The sequence below is a fragment of the Dreissena polymorpha genome, chromosome 2 (genome assembly GCF_020536995.1).
Source record: "Dreissena polymorpha isolate Duluth1 chromosome 2, UMN_Dpol_1.0, whole genome shotgun sequence".
Taxonomy (NCBI): domain Eukaryota; kingdom Metazoa; phylum Mollusca; class Bivalvia; order Myida; family Dreissenidae; genus Dreissena; species Dreissena polymorpha.
The window spans coordinates 58870921-58880549 of NC_068356.1; the positions used below are offsets into that span (position 1 = coordinate 58870921).

At 36.8% G+C, this 9629-nt stretch overlaps 1 long non-coding RNA gene across 1 annotated transcript in view; it reads right to left on the reverse strand.

The window, feature by feature from the left end:
* The window catches only part of LOC127867191 (uncharacterized), a 234316-nt gene extending 225185 nt beyond the window's left edge, over nt 1–9131 (reverse strand). Inside the window, exon 1 of the long non-coding RNA XR_008043354.1 lies at nt 8952–9131. This is a non-coding gene — a long non-coding RNA (uncharacterized LOC127867191). The remainder of the gene's footprint in view (nt 1–8951) is intronic.
* Nucleotides 9132–9629: the final 498 nt, after the last annotated feature.

Below are 9629 nucleotides of genomic sequence, written 5' to 3' on the forward strand. Positions count from 1 at the left end.
AATTTGAATTTATAACGAATATTACATGACTGTGGTGTTCCAATTGTTTGTATAGCGCACATTTACGGTGTCAGTATACAAACATCCTAACACAACAACAACAAGATTCTTTGAGAAACACAATGCCCCCCAGTAAGCCAAATATGAAGTTGCTATGTAGTTTATCAGGGTTGCCACCAACCTGATGAAATAAAATTCCCCGACTTTTCACTGACTTTTCCCTGACCAAATCTTGGTTTTCACTGACTAGGCATATGCATTCTTGAATTATCATCCGAAAATCATTTTACTACTTCAGGTCACCATGACCTTGACCTTTGACAAAGTGACCTGAAAATCAATAGGGGTCATCTGCGAGTCATGATCAATCTACCCATGAAGTTTCATGATCCTAGGCGTTTGCGTTCTTGAGTTATCATCCGGAAACCATTTTACTATTTCAGGTCACCATGACCTTGACCTTTAACCTAGTGACCTGAAAATCAATAGGGGTCATATGGAGTCATGATTAATCTACCCATGAAGTTTCATGATCCTAGGCATATGCGTTCTTGAGTTATAATCCGGAAACCATTTTACTATATTCGGGTCACCGTGACCTTGACCTTTGACCTAGTGACCTGAAAATCAATAGGGGTCATCTGCGAGTCATGATCAATCTACCCATAAAGTTTCATGATCCTAGGCGTATGCGTTCTTGAGTTATCATCCGGAAACCGTTTTACTATTTCGGGTCACCGTGACCTTGACCTTTGACCTAGTGACCTGAAAATCAATAGGGATCATCTGCGAGTCATGATCATTCTACACATGAAGTTTCATGATCCTAGGCATATGCGTTCTTGAGTTATCATCCGGAAACCATTTTACTATTTCGAATCACTGTGACCTTGACCTTTGACCTAGTGACCTCAAATTCAATAGGGGTCATCTGCAAGTCATGATCAATCTACCCATGAAGTTTCATGATCCTAGGCGTATGCGTTCTTGAGTTATCATCCGGAAACCATTTTACTATTTCGAGTCACCGTGACCTTGACCTTTGACCTAGTTACCTCAAAATCAATAGGGGTCATCTGCGAGTCATGATCAATGTACCTATGAAGTTTCATGATCCTAGGCCCAAGCGTTCTTGAGTTATCGTCTTACAACCATCTGGCGGACGGACCGACCGACCGACCGACAAGAGCAAAGCAATATACCCCCTCTTCTTCGAATGGGGGCATAATAAAATATTCCATTTATTGTGTACATTCTTTGATGAAACACACTTAAAATCATCAATGCAATAACTAATGTACAGATTTTGAATGTAAAGCAAACACTATATTTATTGTCCCCTACCGGAGGGGACTTATGGTTTGCGCTCTGTGCGTCTGTCTGTCAGTCTGTCCGTCACCTTTTTCTGGATCCTGCGATAACTTTAAAAGTTCTTCATATTTTTTCATGAAACTTGAAACATGGACAGATGGTAATATTTTGATTATGCAGGTCTTTTCATTTTGTTCCTACATCAAGAATCTGGTTGCTATGGCAACAAATATATATATATTTTTTTTTAATCTGAAAATAATGGTGTTTCACCGGTAGGGGACATATATTGCTTGGCAATAGTTTTGTTTACAATTATTTCTGTAAGATTGTCTTTACAGGGTTCGACATTAACTTTTTTTACAGCAAGACCGTCGGACCAGCTCCTCTTAAAATGTACTAGCCCGAACCTGATGTCTACTAGACCACAAATTACATAGCAAATGAACACAATTGTGTCATGTAACTGTTTAATCAGGATTTATCAGTAAATAATCAGTGAACACCAGATTTTTTTTCAAATTCAATCCATGGGAACTGACTCGATTTTCCATCTAGGATAAAATTGACGTTTTCGTGTTTCTTCATATTTACGTTTCGTGTCAGTTTAAGCGTCGGATTCTTTTTTATTAACTGATTTGTCGGACGAAAATCCGAACTTGAACAAAGCCATTCTTTAAATTACCCTCTCTTGTCTGCTACGCAAAAATGTTTACATTGACGATACCGATTTTCAATAGAAGTTGTAAAATCATGCTCTACAGTTTTACGACACTGCAGAAAATCATTAATATTCATTACAACTTTACTAATGGTTACAATATACTAAAATATTTTGGAGTGCAATGCTATACTCTCTAAAAACATGAACATCATTTACAAAAAGACACAATTCTCTGTAGGGGCACTTGCCATGGCTTTATTTTAGAATGTTTCTTTGTGCATGTGGTAGGGAAAACATTGATGTTTAACAAAAATTCTCTCTTTTGCTTGAAGGTTGGAGACTACATGAGACTTTGACAGATGGCGGGAAACCCTTCTCAACTGGTACGAAGCCGGTAAATAGATGGCCATAAAACAGTGACCGCTGATTCGCGTCGAGTTCTTTCTTGCATAACGTATGACCCCTTTTTTATTGTTTAAATCATTGCGGCTTGGAATGCTCTTTAAGAAAAGGTATGGTTATGGGGATGTCTATGCGCAAAAGTTTGACTTTATTTTTTGTTAAAGTTATTGCTTTCACATTGAATTTGTGTAGGAAATCTTTTAGTATATTGTGACCTAAACTAACTTTAGGTAAAAATGAAATATCATCTGCAAGTGCAAAATATGACTGGGAAAGCTGATATTTGGTCATTTCTTAGCAAAAGAGAAGAATATACGTGCATTAAATGCATGAATTCAGATTATTTGATCTGGAATAGTTGTTTTTCAAGTTGACCCCCACCCTTATATAGGCGAATAAGGGCTAAATTGCTTTCCGACTTAAATTCAAAGGCATTTTGGTTGACCGTGTAGCGTTAATGTGCAACATGAAGTCAGAATTCAACACCAGGGACTTTGTGATCCAGTAACGCAACAATAGCTTGTGCGTAAAGCATGAACATTCAAACAGAGCCCCATTTCACCGACATGGAATGGCGAACATTTTTACAGTTTGGACAGTGCAGCAGACACTTAACTGAGCCAGCTTTCATATTTAGTTCAATCATGAACATAACAAGCTTTATCACTTGCTATTATTCATAGAAATACACATACAATACATAAATGCATTTTCTTTTTTTCATTTTATACCTATTTCTATTGGGTATTTTGACCTTTTCAGGTAGAGAGATGTCTGGGACTTAGCCGAGGGCAACTGGAGAAGGGTTGTCGATGGCAAAACAGGTAATAATACTAGATTATTATCATGTACACAAGCAAATAAGCATAGTTATGATGCTTAAGGTGTGAACTACTGTCATAATAAGGTTTGTGGTCACTCAAATCCTTGCCGTCGTGCAATTCCCCGTGCAGTTTGTATTGATAGCTCCGCGTCCTGACACGTAAAGCTCATGCTTTGTTGGCAGCGGAAGTTGGCACTTAACTGGTTTATCCTTGTTCCTAAGCATGTATGCAGTACATCTGAGTTGATATGCTACTTGTAACCCTACAATTAGCTTGTGTTTTGTATTGTTTTCTCACAATATGCTTACAGTCATGGTCCCGGCTTGAAAGGATGTGGCGTCCGACTTAAACATAGGATTGTTGTAGCAAGTTTCCCCTTCATTATTAACCTTAGAGGGATCTTTTTGCCAAAATTTGGCATTTCAGCAACCAGTTTTGTTTTTTATTTGGTACATGCTTCTCTCATTCAGTGATTTAAGGAAGTATTGACCTTATTCGCTTGTCTTTTCATACAAAGGTGACATGGATCAATGATCTTTGTTGTGTTGAGAATTCTGCGGGAAGCTGTGTCCCCAGAAGAAGTTCCAGAAACCCCTTTCAGGAAGCTTGCATTGATCTGAGCTGCCTTTCTGTCCCTGTTACAACATGAAACCTCATTTCTAAGCTTTTAATGCTTACCTACATGTGTGTGTCTTGTTCATTTTAACCTTTGCTTCCATTCTGGACCCCCAAAATGAGCATTTTTGTCTTTGGCTCGGTTATGAAGCCCCATTTTGACCAGATTGCCACCATAAAAATAGTCAAAAGTACTTATTTTGTGCCCAAAACATGACATTTTGTATTATCTTTAACCTCTTAATGAGAGCTGGCAGTGAATATTGACCATCTTCTGCAGTTTAAAGGCACCCATGACATTATATGCTAGAATATATCATTTGCAGCTTGTAAACAAATTGGCTCCGAGCAACAAAGCGCTTTCAAGATTTTACACTTTTATTGGTGCGAAACAACAAGTTATTGGAAGCTTATTGATTTCTACACTTCAAAGTATCTTTGATCTCTCATTTTCACCAATTTGCTTATTGTCTGTGATTAAATTGGATTTTTTTTGCTTTGAAATTGACATTTTTGGGGTGTGATTTAAAAAAAAAAAGGACAAAAAAGGCATTATCAAAATTGCTTTGAGTGAAAATATCTACCAAATTCATTCTTTCCCCACCCCGCATATGCCCCACATGCCTGTCCATTTGGTTTGTTTTGGTATTTTGTTGCATATATTGAACACAACAACTTTAAATCTTAAAGGGACATTTAAGCTTTAACAGGCCTAAAATTGCCTTCTTCGGACCGAAAACACCTGCGTGTGAAAATATGATATAAAATGGCCAAATGGACAGAATCCAGCCAAACCTAATATTTTGCTGCAATATGCATAGGAAGATAATAATATGCAAGAAAAACACATTTTAATCAGAATAAATTTCTCCTTTAGGTTACAATATACTAAAATATTTTGGAGTGCATGCTATACTCTCTAATAACATGAACATCATTTATAAGAAGACACAATTCTCTGTAGGGGCACATGCCATGGCTTTATTTTAGAATGTTTCTTTGTGCATGTGGTAGGGAAAACATTGATGTTTAACAAAAATTCACTCTTTTGCTTGAAGGTTGGAGACTACATGAGACTTTGACAGATGGCGGGAAACCCTTCTCAACTGGTACGAAGCCGGTAAATAGATGGCCATAAAACAGTGACCGCTGATTCGCGTCGAGTTCTTTCTTGCATAACGTATGACCCCCCTTTTTTATTGTTTAAATAATTGCGGCTTGGAATGCTCTTTAAGAAAAGGTATGGTTATGGGGATGTCTATGCGCAAAAGTTTGACTTTATTTTTGTTAAAGTTATTGCTTTCACATTGAATTTGTGTAGGAAATCTTGAAGTATATTGTGACCTAATGGAAACAAGCAATTTCTACAGGAAGCTCTCCTTTGCGTCTAAAAATAGAGATGTATCATGTGAATGCTCCGCGTTTATTTAAATACACAAGTTTTGTTTTAATGTAAATAACGGATACAAGAGTAATTTAACACATTAAAAATAAAGGTTTTCACAGCAGTTAGTTATAGTTATATGAATCAGTACAGATTTTTTTTATGTACGACCAGTCGGACAAGCTAGCCCGCAGTTTTACTAGCCCGACCACCGATCTTACTAGACAATGTCTGTCGGACGTGCCTGAGTGTCGAACCCTGATCTTTATGTTTATACTAAATTGTTTTAACAGATGTTCTCATGTGTTTACAGCCAGTAATGCCTTGGAGTGCCTTGCAACCAAAGATGAGTTTATAGATCAGGGGAGGGAACTCTCACCAGAGGAGGCGGAAATACAGAAGGCTGTAGTTGGTATAATGAACACATAAGGAACATGTTTGAATGTTTGATAAACAGTTAAAAATCCTGTTCTTATGCATCCCATGATCTTTAAGATGTGGGGTATATCAGTTTAAGTATATTTATTAATTTTAAAGTTGGAGGACAACTTATATTTGTATGATTTGGGACTTAAATGATAATTTGCCTTAACATTATGTTTTCATACATATTCTGTGTTATTGCTTTCTTAGTCCAACGTTTTTCTTTTGATCCCAACCTACTTCATGACAATGTTTCTGGTCACATTGAAGAGATTTGTTCACAGATGGAGTATATATAATGTCTAAATAATTGCCTTAAATTTCTTGATCTAATTTAAAGATGGACCTGTGGAGCTCCATGATAATTACAAGAAAATTACGAAGACAAAACAAATTGTTGCATTGAAAGGGCTGAAACCGGTGTCTTTTAGATTTGTCTTAACCTCTTGGCTATACAGACTGTCGTTGTTTACGCTTATTTAAAACTTTAAAATGATGATTATACATTTAAAAAAATGTATTTTTAGTATGAGCCAACGTAATTAGTATAAATTTGCTCCTGGATGTGCAATGATCTGTTATTGTTTAATCTGTTACAAGAAGTTGGAGAACTGAAAGTTTCACAATGTGTGAACAAGACCCTTCAATGTGACTTAAAGCCACACTCCTCTTGGGAAGTGTTGACTGTTAAACTGTTTATGCAGTTTGTTGAATAAAAAGCGTTATTTGCTTACCAGCAAGTATGTTTGTTCTTTTAAACCACTTAGATTTTGTTATTAACTAAATTAAGTTTAATATTGCAAAGTGTGATTAGGTTAACTAACTTCCATTACCGGTATATGGCTGAAATACTGTTTAATTATTTGAAACATCCACAACAAAAACAACCAGAAGGCTGTTTGATGAATTGATGCTATAATAATTATTGGCTCTTTTCATCACGGTTTCCTTTTTTGTACGCAGGTCCTGTATAAACATTGTATCCGGATGTGTGCAAATCTGCAAATCTCTCCGTGACTACACATGCGATCCAGGAAACTCTCACAATGTACACAAAACCCCGCTTCTTGCCAGTCTTGCATAGTCAAATCTACAAAGCATCTCAACACGAACTTCAAAAACACCTCCACATGGATTTTCAAATGAGAGGCGCAAGTCCTTCAAAGGGGGACAACTATTATAGAGATGTTGACTCTTCAGATGAGAACCAGCACGATTTATCTCCCTTGGGTGAAGTTTACCACTGCAATATGCTTCGGAGAATCATGGGATGGAAGGAATTATGGGAAGGATCTTTACCTAGGTCAACTGTAACAGATGTTTCTTTAGCTACTGGTATCCTCCAGATAGAATTTTTGTTTTGATTAGGTTTACTTTAGTTTACCTGAGTATGCTCTGCTCAGCTAGTGAGCTATTGATGTAGGATACGAGTCATGCCTTGATGTGGGTGCTCGAGTTCTAACACAAGTCCTTTTTGCCAAAATGTATTTTCCTGACACAAACCTACTATTCAAGTATTGGTGTTTGTATTATTATTTGTTAATACTTGTGATGGACAGTGCAAAATGTTAATACTTCTGGTATACAGCACAGACTTTGCATACATTTTTGAATCACCTCAGCACGCAATGTTAATTGTGAGGTTTTGTGATCGCGTGTTTGTTGTCTCTCCTTCAGTCTGTAGGTGCATACAATTCCACCTTAATGGCATGGGAGATTTTCAACAAACAAATATCACTTGAATGATTTGTGCCTGACCTGCTCTCAAAGTTGATCAAATTGTTCCAGATCCTGGGTTTAATGTTTGGTGTGTGAAATCCTATCGTCCTCACATGGTTTACATAGACTAAATAGTACAATTCTACTCTGGTACTGCAGTGTTAGTTTGTAACATCATAAAGAGTTCCTTTACAAAGATTGTTCTCATAACTAAAAGGAATGATGGTCTCCATCAAATTTCAATCATTATTTAAAAATCTCCTAAAAAGTACAGATGTTTCCTTATTATTTGAGTAACATCAATTATTAGCTTTCCAAAAATTTTTCTGTGATTTAAATAAATTCATTATTGTCTGGAACTTTTCCCTGGGAAAGCGTTACTTATTATTATAGACTAAATGCAAAATAGTTTTGAAAACATTGTCCTCAGAAACCGTACAGCCCAAACTTTTGTGTGTGGAAATACATCCTGAAATCATTCTCAGTAGAGAATGTTCTGCCTGTGTTCATTAGGTACAACCTATCCATTTCCTTTCAGGGTCTATTTCGAGTTAGGTTTCAAGACTGCGGGTAAACGTTTCTTTGCCCTCAGGGCTCTTTTGTTTGCTTTCTCATTTATTATCCCTTATTCTCGTTTTATCTGTCCACATTGTATTGTGACAGCTCACTTGAAAAAACTCAAGAAGTGCTGGACAGTTTATGTTTTTCAATTTGTTGAAGTTTTATTTACTTGGTATATGTTTATGACTGTTACAACGATCATTCTCATGATTTCCATTTTTCATTGTAAAGTAGGTAACTCCCAGCTGATGCTATGATTATTTTTCGCAACCAGAAAGATAATAAAACATATAAATAAATATAAAATTCAACATGAAACCTTTATTCTTAAATCATAAAAACTTTTTAAAATAGCATTAAACGTAATTGCAGAGCTTACATTTATTCCGCCATAAATCATTATTTCTTATTTTTACTATTATGTTATAATTTTGTTAATTAAATAAAGCACCAATTTAAAAACCAAACAACAGTATTGCGTTATTTAAATCGTAAAATTAACTAAATTTCTTTACCTTAGGCATGGCATTAATTACTCAACTCAAAAGTAATCCACAGTTTGCAAATAAATGCCCCCAATGTTATTGTAAGCCGATAATAGGTGTCATTAACACCTCGTTGTAGGTATACCTCCTATATAAAATCAATTTACCGAAACCTCCACGACTTTTACTCTATAAATCAATTTACCGAACTGGTCATTTACCGAACCTCCATAACCCTGTGGGTTCGCTCCCTACTCGGGGAGCTTTCTCATTATCTCTTCCATAGACACCAAGTACTGGTTCTTCCCAGGAAACGGACTCGACAGTGTCCACATCTGCCTATAATAGGCATTCCTGTAATAGTCAGCAATTGACTGTAGGAAGTACGAATTAAAAGTAGAAGACGAAAAAAAAAAACCTTTACGATAATTGAGGATATAGATAACGGTCCGTTTGACCATATTAATAACAGAGCAGAACAGTAATTTTAAATAAAGCATAAAACCTTTACGGTAATGGAGAACGGAACAGTTCTGAACATTTCCAGATATAAAAATACTAACTTGTACCCATCTAGAGACTTTTCCCAGAATTCTGAACCAGTGTGTTGCCGAGATAAAGATGAATGTCTTCAATTTCAATCCAACGCCTGTCCAGCTTTTCTCGTCCTCGAACAATCTTTTCAACTTGGTCGGAATATTATATGAACCTGGCAATGTCTTTCGGTTAAAAGTCAATGTCCCTGCCCCTATCGCACCCCTATCGAATAGCTTTTGAAGCAAATTATTAAAAATACATCGATCGTCGTTCTCGATCCGTGTCGCAATTTTCTGTTCAGTTCACCGTAGTGTCGACGCCTTTTTTTAGCAATTTTGCCATGTCGATTATCCAGAGCGTACTTCGATTGCCTTCGATTGGTAAAACAATCGGGAACCTTCGGACAATTCCGCCATAACGGCGACGGTGTGTGCAATCGGTATCCCGATTGGCATATTATCCAATCTGAAAGCTTCGGCGAAATTGTCCGAGGGTTCCCGATCGGCAAATTTTCATGATCATGATTGACGGAAAAGGCCGAGATTATGCGATTGGGGGTTAGGTCGATGTGTCATCAAACGATCCAATCTCTTGCAAACGATCTTTCAGACAATAACATAGTGACGTTATCCTCTATTTATAGATTGGAGGCTAGGTCCACCTGTCAATAATACCCGCAAGGGGAGTTAGAAGTATAGATCATT